This window comes from Macaca thibetana, chromosome 19 (genome assembly GCF_024542745.1).
Source record: "Macaca thibetana thibetana isolate TM-01 chromosome 19, ASM2454274v1, whole genome shotgun sequence".
Classification (NCBI taxonomy): Eukaryota; Metazoa; Chordata; class Mammalia; order Primates; family Cercopithecidae; genus Macaca; species Macaca thibetana.
In genome coordinates, this window is record NC_065596.1 from 4402350 (window position 1) to 4419783 (window position 17434).

Consider the following 17434-nt stretch of genomic DNA (forward strand, 5'->3'; position numbering starts at 1 on the left):
GTCATAGGTTCCCAGTGAATGAATCTATATATTGTTTAATGTCTTTCTTTGTCTTTCTGAAGTTTTGACTTAAAGTACATTTTATAAAATGACAGTTTTTTACTTAAGATGTAGCTTGTGTAATATTATTTTGACCTCTTGCTCTCATTTTGTTAATATTTACATGAAATTTCTACTTCCATTTTGCCACTTTCAGTCTTTCTTTTGTCATTAGATCTCAACTGACAATTATACTTGATTATGTTAGATACACACATATGTGAAAGCACAAAAGTGGAGAGAAAAAGTAAGCACTAAATAAAGCATCCCTTCCTACATTGAAAGTGAAGGAAATGATTAGATTCAATGTGCCTTCATTCGATTGACGAGGTTAGAGCTGATACTCACCTTAGCAACTCATGATTTCTGAGGCAGCAAAAAGTCCAACTGGAGAGACCTCACCCTTCCCACGTTTCCCTTGGTCACTGAAAGCCTCACTGTATTCTGTAGAATTTGCACAGCATTTGAAATCTGAGCTGATAAGTTTAACTAGGTGATTATCATTTTACACATTTTGGTCTCTTCTCCCTGTTGAAAATGGGTTGTGAACATGACTGTTGCTGTGGACTGCCAGACACCTAATGGACCACTTGTTTGTGTCCTGTCCTAAAAAGCCAATACCCAGGCTGGGTGGGGGGCTCACGCCTGTAATTCCAGCACTTTAGGAGGCCGAGGTGGGCGGACCACCTGAGTTCAGGAGTTCAAGACCAGACTGGCCAATATGGTGAAACCCAGTCTCTACTAAAAATACAAAAAACTTAATTGGTCATGGTGGTGGGCACCTGTAATCCCAGCTACTCAGGAGGCTGAGGCAGGAGAATTGCTTGAACCTAGGAGGCAGAGGTTGCAGTGAGCCAAGGTCACGCCATTGCACTCCAGCCTGGGCAACAAGAATGAAGCTCTGACTCAAAAAAAGCAAAACAAAACAAAAACAAAAACTAATATCCAAATCCAAAAAAATGTTCCAACATTAACCTTTGAAAACTGCCTGTGATTCATGCTGACTCACACACCTCCCTCCTCCTCAACCCACAGAGAATGTGCAAGAACTATCCAGTCTTAGGACACATGGCCAGAACCAGACATGGTGACATGCTGGGGTGGGGCCTGATTCACAGACCTCAGAACCCATAAGAAGGAATAGTAGAATCTGGAACTGAGGAAGCCCCAGCAACTCCAGACTTCACAACCCTTTAACAGGACTGACAGGAAGACCAAAGGCAAAGTTGAGACATCTGGAGGGTAAAAACCACCCTTGAACATCGGAATCATTGGAATTCCATGTCCACAGCCCTCTCAAAGCATGGATAGAGAAACTCAACAAAAATACACAAAAAGTTCAGTAAACACCAGAGTTTCTCACTCAGGAGCTCATTTTATTCCTGGAGGATCATTGTGGGCAGGTGTAGGGGAATATCTTGAAATTGCATATGGCAGGTCCAATAGCAATAGACCATATTAAAGTAGATCTTATTTGTACATTAAGAAACTATGTTGGGCTGCTTGGAGTTAGGGGCTAGATCTGACGTGAGGCCAGGAGAAGCCTCGGCAAAGCTCACATGACCTTCATGCTCCTTTCACTCCAAAACATGAGCAAGGACTGTGCCCTTGCTTTCCATTCCTCAGGTGGGGACAGGAAGTGGAAACCCATGCAGACACTAAAGATAGTTTGTTTTGCAGGCACGGTAAGAAGAACTACAGAGGAAGAACCTACTGCAGATGTTTCCCAGGAGAAGCATCAGCAAAACTGCAAGGTAATGGGAGAATCTTGTGCCTCGGAGGGTCTTTCCCATGGATCCCTGCTCAGTTGCCTTTCACAGGTCCCCTAATTTGCCCTCTCTCCTGACCCCAAGTGATCCACCTGCCTTGGCCTCGCAAAGTGCTGGAATTACAGGCATGAGCCACTGTTGTGCTAGGCATTTCATATAAATCCAGGGAATTATGGGACAGTTCCTAACCACCTGCCAGGGTGTTATGAGGATAAATTCACATTATGTTGTCTTTCCAGCACAGTGCTCTGTAGTGTGCTTCTGAGCACACAGCGCATGCTCCAAAAACATCGCATTCATGCATGTGCGCATGTTATTTTCCAAATGCAGACTTACTCAGACATGAGCTGCCTTCTCCAGCCTCTGTAAAGTTTAAAGAACCAGCAGAGAATGCTATGTTTTAGGATAGTGATTGGTGGTTTTTATTTTGGACTGAACGCATTTGTGTTGTGAGAAGAGTATGGGTTTAAGGAACTGTGTGCTGTGGCGCTTTGTCCAGTTGAGTGCTGTTGTAAGTGATCTAGGGCAAGTAGGGTCAGCATTAGCTGTGAATGAAGCCAATCCATGGACCCCTTTCAAACCTGCAGAATCGACCGGGCATGGTGGCTCATGCCTGTAATCCCAGCACTTTGGGAAGCCGAGGTGGACAAATTACCTGAGGTCAGGAGTTCAAGACCAGCCTGGCCAATATCATGAAACCCCATCTCTACTAAAAATACAAAAATTAGCCACCCGGGTGTGGAGGCGGATGCCTGTAATCCCAGCTACTCGGGATGCTGAGGCAGGAAAATCACTTGAAACTGGGAGACAGAAGTTGGAGTGAGATTGAGCCACTGCACTCCAGGGTGACAGAGTAAGACTTCGTCTAAAAAAATAAAACAAAAAAAAACCCTGTAGAATCAAATTAGACTGGGGCTTGAAATACCAAATTAGTTCTCTACACATTAAATTTAAGAGGCAATTCTAAGCTCAGTGGATCTCAGCTAATCACATTCTAGTTAGGATTAAATGGCCAGGTTGGCTACATGTAGTGGCTCACTCCTATAATCCCAGCAGTTTGGGAGGCTGAGGCAGGTGGATCACAAGGTCAGGCATTCAAGACCAGCCTCTCCAACACAGTAAAACCCCATCTCTACTAAAAATACAAAAATTAGCCAGGCGTGGTGGCGGGCACCTGTAATCCCAGCCACTCGAGAGGCTGAGGCAGAGAATTGCTTGAACTTGGGAGGCAGAGGTTGCAGTGAGCCAATATTGCACCACCGCACACCAGCCTGGAGACAGAGTGCATTTCAAAAAAAGAAAAGAAATGTGGCCAGACACCATGTACCATTATATTTGCTTTCAGTATCACAGTCTATCTTCTAAAGAGAGACCTAGACTTTCTTCCCATTACCATAAAGAGTCTACTTTAGGCTGGGTGTGGTGGATCATGCCTGCAATCCTAGCACTTTGGGAGGCCGAGGTGGGCGGATCACCTGAGGTCAGGAGTTCAAGACCAGCATGGTGAAACCCCGTCTCTACAAAAATACAAAAATTAGCTGGGCATGAAAAACCCCGTCTCTACAAAAATACAAAAATTAGCTGGGCATGATGGCGAGTGCCTGTAATCCCAGCTACTGGATAGGCTGAGGCAGGAGAATTGCTTGAACCCGGGAGGTAGAGGTTGCAGTGAGCTGAGATCTCACCATTGCACTCCAGCTTGGACAACAGAGTGAGACTCTGTCTCGCTCTTGTGTCTTTGTGTGTATATATATATGTATAGATAGATAGATAGATAGATCTATATATACATTTTTTGAGACAGTCTCACTCTGTCACCCAGGCCAGAGTGCAGCAGTGTGATCATGGTTCACTGCAACCTCCACCTCTTAGGTTCAAGTAATTCACATGCTTCAGCCTTCCTAGTAGCAGGGATTGCAGATGTACACCACCATGCTCAAATAATGGTTGTATTTTTAGTAGAGACAGGGTTTTGTCATGTTAGTGTGGCTGGTCTTGAACTCCTGGCTTCAAGTGATCGACCTGCCTTGGCCTCCCAAAGTGCTGGAATTACAGGCATGAGCCACCGCACCTGTCTGTATGTTTATCTACATATCTTACGTCTTTATCTAAATCTAGAGAAAAAAGCATCTGAAAACACCTTGAAATTTGCTTTCAGTATAGCAGTTTATCTTCAAGTCAGATACCTGGTGTTTAATTTTCTTACCCAAAATGTCACTACTTGAGCAAACAAAACAATAAGATTCTATTTCTGCCAGGTGCGGTGGCTCATGCCTTTAATCCTAGCACTTTTGGAGGCCAAGGTGGGCGAATCACCTGAGGTCAGGAATCCCAGACCAGCCTGACCAACATGGAGAAACACCGTCTCTACTAAAACAGCAAAATAAGCTGGGTATGGTGGCATGTGCCTGTAATCCCAGCTACTCAGAAGGCTGAGGCAGGAGAATCACTTGAACCCAGGAGGCAGAGTTTGCAGTGAGCCAAGATAACGCTGTTGCACTCCAGCCAGGGCAACAAGAGTGAAACTCTGTCTCAAAAAAAAAAAAAAAAAAAAAAAGACAGAAAAAAATACTATTTCTTGTATCATGTGTTTGAAAATAAGAGCTCTAAAACTGAGAGAAGCTTTAAAAAGAATTATTTCTCATTTGCAAATTTGTGTTAAGGCCTTCAAGCGGAGGCTAGTTTATCTATGTTTTCACATTCACCAGAATAAGAAAGGCCATTTTTGACTTGGTGATATGACTCTCATGGCCTTAGTGCATTTTTGCTAACAGATGTGAGCAACAAAAACCAATTCTTTCTTTGAAAACATTAAATGCAGCAAGATGCAGGTCAGAGGATACCTCCATTTGTGTACTCTTATGAATAAAATTTAAAGGGCAAATAAGATTTTGCATTTATTGAAGTTTTTGTTTACATTTCTATGAGTACAAAAATACCTAATTATCCTTTGAAGTCCTATATCTTTATTCTGTAGGCATATGGAAAAAATGATAGCTAGATCTGTATGTAGATATAAATGGGTAGACAAATAAACACATACATAGGCCGGGCACAGTGGCTCATGCCTGTAATCCACACTTTGGGAGGCCGAAGTGGGTGGATCACGAGGTCAGGAGATAGAGACCATCCTGGCTAACACAGTGAAACCCCGTCTCTACTAAAAATACTAAAAAATTAGCCGAGCGTTGTGGTGGGAGCCTGTAGTCCCAGCTACTCAGGAGGCTGAGGCAGGAAAATGGTGTGAACCCGGGAGGTGGAGCTTGTAGTGAGCCAAGATCTCACCACTGCACTCCAGCCTGGGCGACAGAGTGAGACTCCATCTCAAAATAAAATAAAATAATAAAAACACATACATAAAGAATTATATGAATTTGCCTATGTAGCTATTTATGTATACAAAAGATATTAATCAACAAACATTTTAAATTTCCCAGCCTACACTGAGGATGCAGATATAAACTTACTCTCACCTATATGGATCCATATCATCTCAGAATGGAACACAGCCATACAATGTTGTGTTTAAACATCAACAAAGCTTCACGTTTAGGTGCATGGCTTGGGAAGTAAGTTTTTGGTAAAGCCATGGAAGACTCTAGTTCCAGCTTAGCATTTCAGGGCCCTGCTTCCTTTCTCACTGTATGCCTATGTGATTCACATTTGCCATTTGGGTCCTGCCTGGATGCCTTCACTTTCCCAGTTTAGCTAATTGACTTATATCCATCTAAGCTGATCATTAAACTCATCTGGGCGGCAGAAGTTGGGAAGGAAAACGACCTCTGACCTATTTATTCTGAGGCTTCTCTACAGGACATATGCAATAATGGAAACTACATTGATATACCTATGTTACCCATTTTCCGTGTATATGTTTATTTAGACACTTATCTTAAATCTATATGTATTTTTTTAAAAAAAGCTGAAGAGTAGGCCAGAGGTGATTTTTATTTTCCATTCAGGCCAGGTAAATCCAATCAGCCATTAGCTCAGTGAAGATTTATGATATCCAAGCCACACACCAAATCACGTTGTGCTAAATGTGAAAATGTTCTCATTACTGGGCACCAGTACCTAAAGTACTATTTTTCTATTTTTTTCTAAATTTACTGGTAATATAAAATTCTTAGCTAAGATGACTGTATCTTATTCAAATATGTTTTATGGGATTTCCTTGACATTTAAGTATCTGAATTATCTGGAATATTGAAATTTTCCACGAGCCCAAATTGAGTAAACTATAGATAATTTTTTACTAAAAGCTTTTCTGAGGCAGAGTTAGATTTATAACATTTTATTGTAGTATGGAAGAAGTGTATTAACCATGTCTTCAGTAATCACTCTGAACACAGCATTCTCAGTTCCCAGTATGCACCCTGAGTCACTCAGGGGAAATTGGTATCTCTGTAAAAAGGCAGAAGAAAATGCTGAGAAAACACTGCACAGCAATGCTTTCCACATGCACCTATTCGGGTCTTCATTTAATTAGACTGTTATTTGCATGGCTAGATACTTACTGAATTTAGTCATACTATTTTTTAGCAGCTAATGGCATCTGTTACCTATTATTTTATACATTCGGTTTTTTGAAAAACAAATCTTTTGTTAATTTACTCTGAGTCTACATTTACAATCTTCACTTTTTCAGTGTTAAAGCAAATCAGAGAAGAGCAATGTGTATATATAGTGTGAATTTTCCTGCCTATCAAAATTCTTCCCTCATTGCCTTTGAAACCCTAGGAATTCACCTATAAAATACTCCCTTTGAATACTTTAGCCAGGATTTCAGATTTTAAGAGGTCAAAAACAATGATAGAGCAAAGCCAAAATCTTGTCTTTGTTTCTTGTTAGTCATCTGGCCATTTCCAAACGCATGGCAATTATGCCAAGCCATTGAAAAGATGTGATTTTGATTCATTTTATCCCATTTCAAATGTTTTCTCTAATTATTACATTGGTCACATGAATCTAAAAGAAACTATCTACATAACCAATCATACATTCAAGAAATATTCATGTTAAAGTGTTTACAGTTTAATCTTGAATTACAGTATAGTAGAATCCTCTATAGTTAGAAGTTAATTACTTATAAATTCATTGTTTTAATATGCATTGAGAACTTTCTTAAAAAGCTTTGTCACATTCTTTGTACTTGTAAGGTTTATGTTCCATATAAATTCTCATATTTAGTAAGAGTTGAGGGGGGCCGGGCGCGGTGGCTCAAGCCTGTAATCCCAGCACTTTGGGAGGCCGAGACGGGCGGATCACGAGGTCAGGAGATCGAGACCATCCTGGCTAACACAATGAAACCCCGTCTCTACTAAAAATACAAAAAAATTAGCCGGGCGAGGTGGCGGGCGCCTGTAGTCCCAGCTACTCGGGAGGCTGAGGCAGGAGAATGGTGTAAACCCGGGAGGCGGAGCTTGCAGTGAGGCGAGATAGCGCCACTGCACTCCAGCCTGGGCGACAGAGCGAGACTCCGTCTCAAAAAAAAAAAAAAAAAAAGAGTTGAGGGGTAGTCAAAGGCTTTCCCACATTCATCACATTCATAGGGTTTCTCTCCAGTATGAATTATCTTATGCTTATTAAGGTATGAGAAACATCTAAAAGCTTTGCCACATTCTTCACTACGTAGATTTTCTGTCCAATATGAATTCTCTTATGTTTATTAAGGTCTGAGGACCAGTTAAAAGCTTTGCCACGTTCTTCACATTTGTAGGGTTTCTCTCCAATATGAGTTTTCTTATGTTTACTAAGGCTTAAGGACCAGGTAAAGGTTTTACCACATTCTTCACACTTGTAGAGTTTCTCTCCAGTGTGAATTATCTTATGTCTACTAAGGTGTGAGGATCGGTTGAAGGCTTTGCCACATTCTTCACATTTGTAGGGTTTCTCTCCAGTATGAATTATTTTATGTCTACTAAGGTTTGAGGATGAAATAAAGGTTTTGCCACATTTATCACACTTGTATGGTTTCTCTCCAGAACAAATTTTCTTATGTGAAAAAAGGGTTGTGGAATGGTTAAAAGCTTTGCCACATTCTCTACATCTATAGGGTTGCTCTTCAGTATAAAGTATCTTATGTGTAGTAAGGTGTGAGGATAGGTGAAAACCTTTGCCACATTCTTCACATTTGTAGGGTTTGTCTCCAGTATGAATTTTCTTATGTGTAGTAAGGATTGAGGATCAGTTGAAGGCTTTGCCACATTTTTCACATTTGTAGGGTTTCTTTCCTGTATGAATGATCTCATGTTTACTAAGGGTTGAGGATGCAATAAAAGATTTGCCACATTTATCACACTTGTATGGTTTCTCTCCAGTATAAATTCTCTTATATGTAATGAGGGTAGAGGAGTACTTAAAGGCTTTGCCACATTCTTCACATTTGTTGGGTTTCTCGCTAGGATGAATTTTCTTATGTATAGTAAGGGTTGAGAACTGGTTAAAAGCTTTGCCACATTCTACGCATTTGAAAGGTTTTTTTCCAGTATGTCCTATCTCATGTCTGTTTGAATTTGAAAATTGATGACAGACTTTCCCATATTTATCACATGGAAATATTTTTCTCTGGGTAGTTGTTAAACATTGGTTAAGTCCATTATAACCTCTTTTGTGCACCTTACACTCATTCACACTTTCACAGACTTTTTTAAACTCTAAATTGCCATATTCACATTTTTCATATCTTCTCAGTATCACAATTTGGAAAGAATCTTGTAGGCTCTGCTCTGGACAATGGTCTCGGGCAAAATGAAAACACATAAGTGAAAGAAACAACAAAAACACATTACTTCAACTGCAAGATTCTGATAAATATGGGATACATTTACAAACAAAATTAGCCAGGCATGGTGGTGGGCAAATGCCAGCCACTTGGGAAGCTGAGGCAGAGAATTGTTTGAGCCCAGGATGCAGAGATTGCAGTGAGCTGAGATCACACCATTGCACTCCACCCTGGATAACAGAGCAAGACTCCGTCTCATTAAAAAAAAGAAAAGAAAAAAAGAAAAAGAAAAGAAATTTCCAGCCAGATGTGATGGCTCATGCCTTTAATCCCAGCACTTTGGGAGGCCAGGGCAGGTGGATCACCTGAGGTCAGGAGATTGAGACCAGCCTGACTAACATGGTGAAACCCCATCTCTATTAAAAATTCAAAATATTAGCCAGACATGGAAACAGGTACTTCTAATCCTAGCTACTTGGGAGGCTTAAGCAGGAGAATTGCTTGAACTGTGGGGGTAGAGAATATAGTGAGACAAGATCATGCCACTGCACTCCAGCATAGGGAACAGAGTGACACTCTGTCTCACACACACACACAAATATAAATTGCCAACTAAGAAAAAAGAAAAGAAAAAAGGAAAACATTGGCACATACATCTTTATTTCTGGCTTCCACATGCTTTTTAGACACTGATTAATGTCTCCCATGACACAAAAGGCTGAAAGAAGTGGTGATATACGTTGGAATGACAGTTTGAGTCCACTGAGTCTAAAGGTAAATGTTATAGAAGCAGAGAAACTGTAGTACCCCAAACAGGGAATGGCTCCAGCAAGTGATTACTAATTATTAAAAAAAATTAATAAGCCAATTTAACTAAACAATAAACACAAAATTTAGACAAGACACATCCTAAGAACATGTTTGAGAATTTCCCAGAATCTGCAGCCAAGACAATTGATTTCAGACTATGCCAGGACAAACTATATTATAAAGATTGGAACAGGTAGCTTTCTGTCAATGTCCAAATCTCAATCAAAGATTATAATGTACACAAAATATTAGAGAAACATGGCCCCATGAAAAAAAAATTTCAAAAGCAATATAAACAGCATATAAAGTAATTTTTAAAATTCTAAATAAATTGAACAGGCCAGGGTTGGTGGTCATTCCTATAATCCCAACACACTGAGAGGCCAAGGTGGGAAAATCACATGAGGTCAGGAGTTTGAGACCAGCCTAGAGAACGTGGTGAAACCCTGTGTCTACTAAAAACACAAAAATTTACTGGACATGGTGGCATGAGCCTGTAATCCCAGCTGCTTGGGAGGCTGACACACAAGAATTGCTTGAACCCGGGAAGGGATGGTTGCAGTGACTGGAGATTGTATCACTGCACTGCAGCCTGGGCAACAGAGCAAGACTGTCTCAAAAATAAAATAAAATAGGCTGGGCACAGTGGCTTATGCCTGTAATCCCAGCAATTTAGGAGCCCAAGGTGTGTAAATCATTTGAGGTCAGGAGTTCAAGGTCAGCCTAGCCAACATGGTGAAACCCTGTCTCAACTAAAAATACAAAAACTTAGCCAGTCATGGTGGCAAGCACCTGTAACCCCAGCTACTCAGGAGACTGAAGCAGGAAAATCGCTTGAACCTGGAAGGCGGAGGTTGCAGTGAGCTGAGATTGTGCCACTGCTTCCAGCCTGCGCGACAGATAATGACTCCATCTCAGATAAAATAAATAAATAAATAAAATATAATAATATTCAGTAAGTGAAATAGAAATGCAGAAAACTACTGAAGATCAGAAAAATGAGGATAACAACAAGAAATATTAAAATAGCCAAAAATAAAAATTTTGGATATAAAAATTACAAAAAGTAACTGAAAAATTTCTTAAAAGAAAAAATTATGTAAACATGAAAAAGCTGAACAAAAAAACTAGGATATACACAAAGATATTTATAACAAACACATATATAAGTAAAATTTCAAAATTCACAAATAAGAGAATTTTCAGAGCAGCAATGTAGGCAGATGTAATGATGAAGAATTTTTGTATGTACCTTAAGTTAATTTTTAACCACATTTAAATATATTGTTGGATCTTTTAGAGGTTTAATATAATCCCCGAAGGTACCACTAAGAAAATACCTGTATAGATACACAACTGAAAAATTTTAAAAACCTGAAAGCAATACAAAAAAAAAAATAAATAAAAGAAAGGAAAATGAGAGACAAAGATACAAGAATCAAATAAAACAAATAATAAAATAACATTCATAAGTTTTTCTCTTTCAGAAAACTATTTAAAATTATATATATGATTATCTTTCCAATCAAGAGAAATTCAATAAAAGGGTTTATTAAAAATTTTGCAAAATCAAGATTTAACTTGCCTTTCTACAAAACTCAGTTGAGATCTAATAACAAAAAAAGACTGAAAGTGGCAAGATGGAAGTAGAAATTTCATGTAAGTGTTAACCAAATGAGAGCAGAAGAGGTCACAATAGTAATATACAAGCTACATCTTAAGTCAAAAACCCATATTTTATAAAACGTACATTAAGTCAAAACTTAAAAAGACAAAAACACGTTAAACAATATGTAGATTCATTCACTGGGAACTATGACAAATTTGTTTATACATGCTTGTATTTGTGTGTGTGTGTGTCTCAAATTAGGGTTTCAAATATATAAAGCAAATACTAAGAAAACTGAATAAACACATAGAGAGAATTATAATTATAATAGGCTGTTTCAGTAACCCATTTTCTGTTTTAATAATAAAACAAGACAGAATATTAGTAAGGGAACAGAGGAGTAGAAGGCAGTAAAAAAACAATTATTTCCAATGAAGGTATACACAATACTCCTCAAAAACATCAGGATACACAGCCTTCTCAGTAGCTCTACAACTTTCTTCTTTATGGACCACCTGTTAGGCCAAAAACAAAGTCTTAACTCATTTTTTAAAGCTGAAAATTAATAGATTCCTTTCTATGACAAAAATGGAATTAGAGTATAAAACAATAATGCAAATAATTAATAAATTTACAAATATTTAGAAATGATACACAACACATATCTAACAACCACTAAGATAAATATTGATGACATTATGCAAAATAAAATGAGCCAGCCACAAACAGATATTGTATAAGATATATAAAGCAGGCTGGGCGCGGTGGCTCACGCCTGTAATCCCAGCACTTTGGGAGGCCGAGGCGGGCGGATCACGAGGTCAGGACATCGAGACTATCCTGGATAACACGGTGAAACCCCGTCACTACTAAAAATATAAAAAATTAGCCGGCCACGGTGGCGGGCGTCTGTAGTACCAGCCACTCGGGAGGCTGAGGCAGGAGAATGGCGTGAATCCGGGAGGCGGAGCTTGCAGTGAACCGAGATAGCGCCACTGCAGTCCGGCCTGGGCGAAAGAGCGAGACTCCGTCTCAAAAAAAAAAAAAAAAAAAAAAAAAAAAAAAAAAAAAAAAACCGTTATGCTCTTTGAAACAGAAAACAATGTAGTGTTTGAAAAGTGCCATGAAATGGGAAGAATTGGTAGTTGTTTCATGTGTAGTGAGATTTAGCTTTGCAAGATAAAAACATTCTAGTCATATGTTGCATAATAATGTCAATATAATTAATATGAACAAACAATATTTAGAAAGATGTACTTCTCACTCTCTCTCTCAGGCTGGAGTGCAGTGGCACGATCTCGGCTGGCTGCAGCCTCCGCCTTCCGGGTTTAAGTGATTCCCCTGCCTAAGCCTCCTTGGTAGCTGGTATTACAGGTGCGTGCCACCATACCTGGCTAATTTTTTGTATTGTAGTAGAGACTATGTTTCCCCATGGTGGCCAGGATGGTCTCGATCTAACCACCTTGTGATCTGCCTGCCTCAGCCTCTGAAAGTGACGGGATTATAGGCGTAAGCCATCCCGAAAGGCCTAGAAATGTTTTATTATAAATTTTGTGGTTTTTTTTTTTTTTTGACACATAACACATAAGTAGAAATAAGCAATAATACCTAAAAGAGATAGAGTTATTATTGTTTTTAAATTATCCTCAAATCCAAAAGTGTTTCTCAGACACAAAAATAAGATAGATTCAAAAGGAAATAGATGTTGAAATTAGGAGAGTTATTTATTTATTTATTTATTTATTTATTTTGAGACGGAGTCTTGCTCTGTCCCCCAGGTTGGAGTGCGGTGGCACGATCTCGGCTCACTGCAAGCTCCGCCTCCAGGGTTCACTCCATTCTTGTCTCAGCCTCCGGAGTAGCTGGGACCACAGGCGTCTGCCACCACACCTGGCTAATTTTTTGTATTTTTAGTAGAGACGGGATTTCACCGTGTTAGCCAGGATGGTCTCAATCTCCTGACCTCGTGATCCGCCCGCCTCGGCCTCCCAAAGTGCTGATTGTAAAGACTTTTTACCTCCTTGGTTAATTTTTTCCTCAGAAATTTATTAATTAATGCTATAGTAAATAAGATTTTTTTCTTCCTCTATTTTATCAGATGGTTTAAGTGGATGAAACCATACATATACTTCTATGCTAATTTTACATTTTGCTAATTTACCGAGTGTATCTGTTAGTTTAGATAGGTTGCAATGTACTCTTTATGGTTTTCTAAATATAAGATTGTGTGATCCACAAACAGCAGCTTTTTACTGTTTTTCAATTTCAATGGCTTCTTTTATTTCTTTGACTTGTTCTTCTGCCATATATTTCCAGTGCTAGAATAAAATAGAAGCATTGACAATGGGCACAGTATAGTTTTGTATTGGTGTCTGAATTTGATGGAGCAAACACTTCTTCATGTTTTCATAAACTGATTTTAGAAGGTAAAGATCTTCTTTTGTTGGGTCCTTAGGGTGATGAGATGCCCTCTGAGTTTGTAGTGAAGAGGGATTGTAGCTTGGTCACAAGGCTGCTGGATCTCCACTAGGGTCCACCTTTAGTTGGCTTGTTACAGGGGCTTGGGTGGTTGTAATTCCCATTTTATTTTTGGACAGACTGAATGTCCTTCAGGACTTTGCTCCGTAGGGCAGACATTAGGGCAGGTTTTTGCAGTGGGTTCTGAATATAGTGGGCTTTATATCAGGAAGCGGATGAGTATGGCTTTCACTGAGTATCAGCATTTTCTCAGGTAACTGTGTGGATTCTCTATAGGCAGAACTGACCATAAACTATGGCTCAGGTAACTGAAACTGAGTCATTGAGCCACTTCAGAAACAGTAAAGGTCAATGTCTGCAGGTCTGCCTTTGTGGCTGTAAATGGGTGCCTTCCTCCAGGTCTCTGGAATGGCAGGACCTCTCCCAGACTGTGGCTGGGAGGAGTTTGGGATAGTTACAGAGTAAGTTCACAATCCTCAGTGGGACCAAGTTGGGTGAACCCTATCCTGGTCTGTAGCCAAGAACAGGGACCCTGCACTTTCCCATCTCAATGAGGGCCTGCCTTCTGAATAGAACACTTCTCAATCTTCAGCTTTAACAGCATTTCACAACTCCCTCCGTGGATCTCAAATCTCTCTTACGGGCACTTATTTTGGAGATGGGCTCTGGCTACATAACCCAACTGGTCTCGAAATCCTGGCCTGAAGCAGTTCTCCAACCTTAATGTACCATGTAACTGTCATTACAGGTGTGAGCCATAATGCCTGGTTCTCTCATAAAGGCATTTTTGTCAGGGTTGGGTGACATTATTTTGCTGTAAGAGGATATGAATGTAGGGGACTTTTAATCTTTTCATCTTACTGATGTCACTCTCTATACATTTTTAATTTCTGTTTTCTATTTCAAATTTGTCTGTAATTTTAGATTCAGATATTTAGGACAATATGCTGGAATTTGCGTGGTATGCCTAAAGCAAATGAGATAATTAGTAGGCACTCCATATTTACTAAAATAATTACTTATAAATTTAAGTTTGCTGCAGGCAGTACAGAATTATAAGATTTTTATCTACTTTTTTTCAGCCTATATCTAAATAATAACATAGTTTATTTCCTAATATATGTTTTACATATCAGAGGGTCTAACCCTATTCTGATATATTTTCTATGTTTAACAATGTAAGGCTATTGTTTGCTTCAAAAGTTAGATTACAGCAGTTTCATTTTGTATAAGAATAACATATATTTAGAATATAAAAACTAACTCTAATTTTTTAATGCTTATTTATTAAAAGTTTCTCATTAGAATCTTCTATTTATAATTATACTGCATATTCTCTGAAATTTCACTGCCACACAGTGCATGCCAATGATTCAAAATACCTGCATTTAATGAGACACAGTAACAGCTAAATATTGCAGTTACCTAGACAAATATTTTTAAATTATTTCTTTGAAATGGAGTCACGCCCTGTCACCCAAGCTGGAGTGCAGTGGTGCAGTCTTGACTCACTGCAACCTCCACCTCTGGATTCAAACAGTTCTTACGCCTCGGCCTCCCAAGTAGCTGGAATTACAGGCATGTGTCACCATGCCCAGCTAATTTTTGTATTTTTGTATGAGATGGGCTTTCACCCACATTGGCCAGGCTGGTCTTAAATTACTGACCTCAGGTGATCCGCCCACCTCAGCCTCCTATAGTGCTGAGATTACAGGTGTGAGCCACTGTACCCAGCCTGACAAATGTTTTTAAATGATACATCAATGTTGCATACCAGGTTTTATGAGTAAACATTTCTCTTATTCTTATTTTGAAGTTTCATATTAGTGTGTTTTTTCAGTGTAGGTTTCTTTCTTTCTTTCTTTCTTTTTTTTTTTTTTTTTTTTTGAGATGGAGTCTCATTCTGTCACCCAGGCTGGAGTGAAGTGGAGCGATCTCAGCTCACTGCAACCTCTGTCTCCCGGGTTCAAGAGATTCTTCTGCCACAGCCTCTCGAGTCGCTGGGACTATAGGCACATGCCATAACACCTGGCTGATTTTTGTATTTTTAGCTGAGACGGGGTTTTACCTTATTGGCCAGGCTGGTCTCGAACTCCTGACCTCGTGATCTGCCTGCCTCAGCTTCTCAAAGTTCTGGGATTACAGGCATGAGCCAACGTGCCAGTCCTCATTTATATTTCAAATATGGTCTCATTTGGCCAACCAGGCTGATTTGCAGGGCTCGCTGCTGCCAGAACCTCCCAAATTCAGATGCTCCTCTTGTTTCAGCCTCTCAAGTGGCTGGTTTACAACTATTTGCCATCACACCTGGCTAGCTTTTTGTATTTTTTGTAGAGACAGTTTTCCCATGTTGCCCAAGCTGGTAGTGAACCCTTCAGATCAAGTGATCAACCCATCTTGGCCTTCCAAAGTCCCAAGACCACATTTCATTTTATTAAGTAGTTTAATTAATTTATATTTTAAATAATTGATTAAAGAAATGGAGTTGTTATTACCAGTTACATTGTTATTGTTTTATGTGTGTCTAGCAGTCATATTTTTCTCATTATCTGTTTTGCTTTTTTTTTTTTTTTTTTTGAGACAGAGTCTTGCTCTGTCACCAGGCTGGAGTGCAGTGGCGTGATCTTGGCTCCCAGCTAACTTTTGTATTTTTAGGAGAGATGGGGTTTCACTGTGTTAGCCAGGATGGTCTCAATCTCTTGACCTTGTGATCCGCCCGCCTCAGCCTCCCAAAATGCTGGGATTACAGGCATGAGCCACTGTGCCCGGCCCATGCACACATATTTTTATTGTGGCACTATTCACAATAGCAAAGACTTAGAACCAACCCAAATGTCCATCAATGATAGACTGGATAAAGAAAATGTGGCACACATACACTATGGAATACTATGCAGCCGTAAAAAATGATTTCACGTCCTTTGCAGGGACATGGATGAAGCTGGAAACCATCATTCTTAGCAAACCAACACAAGAGCAGAAAACCAAACACCACATGTTCTCACTCATAAATGGGAGTTGTATGATGAGAACACATGGACACAGGGTGGGGAACATCACACACTGGGGCCTGTCAAGGGGTGGGGGACTAGGGGAGGGATAGCATTAGGAGAAATACCTAATGTAGGTGACAGGTTGATGGGTGCAGCAAACCACTATGGCACGTGTATAACTGTAACAAAACTGCATATTCTGCACATGTACCCCAGAACTTAAAGCATAATAAAAAAATTTTTTAAAGAAAGCTGAAAAAAAAAAAAAAAAAGATGGCGAGCAGTTAAAGGAAGAAAAGAAAAAGAAAAGGTAGATAGAGTTTTTCTTAGCTTTAATTTGGTAGGCCTTCACCTTGGAACAATGGCCCATGATTTTGAAGGTAATGATGCTTTTTTGACTTGGGTGTGATGTGTCCATCCTTTTTCTGCTGTGCAAACGGCAGTCTCGGTGGGTAGCAGCATGAGGTAGGGGCCTTCCTAGGCTGGCTCAAGTTTTCCTTTCTTCTATCCTTTGATGAGGACGTGGTCTCCAGGCTGATGTTGGTGTGCTGGACACTCTAGGGGTGGTGCCTGTGCTAAAAGACTTTTAGTTCTGAGAAAACGGAAAGTGGAAGATCCTCGCCATAGGGTCCAGCCCTACAGGGCCTGTGATTTTTTCTTTTCATGTGCGGAGACGAGAGATCATAGAAATAAAGACCCAAGACAAAGAGATAGAAGAAAAGACAACTGGGCCCAGGGGACCACGACCACCAAGACGCGGAGACGAGTAGTGGCCCCGAATGCCTGGCTGTGCCGTTATTTATTGGATACAAGGCAAGGGAACAGGGTAAGGAGTGTGAGCCATTTCCAGTGATAGGTAAGGTCACGCGAGTCATGTGTCCACCAGACAAGGGGCCCTTCCCTGTTTGGTAGCGGAGGTGGAGACAGACACCTTGAGTCATTATTTCTTCCCTGCATTTCAAAGACTTTCCTACTTTCACTAATTCTGCTACTGCTATCTAGAAGGCGGAGC

At 39.9% G+C, this 17434-nt stretch overlaps 1 protein-coding gene and 1 pseudogene across 1 annotated transcript in view; both read right to left on the reverse strand.

The window, feature by feature from the left end:
• Positions 1-17434, reverse strand: part of LOC126942272 (zinc finger protein 486-like) — a 268583-nt gene that overhangs the window by 36833 nt on the left and 214316 nt on the right. The window lies entirely within an intron of this gene.
• Positions 7366-8570, reverse strand: LOC126942355 (zinc finger protein 93-like; annotated as a pseudogene).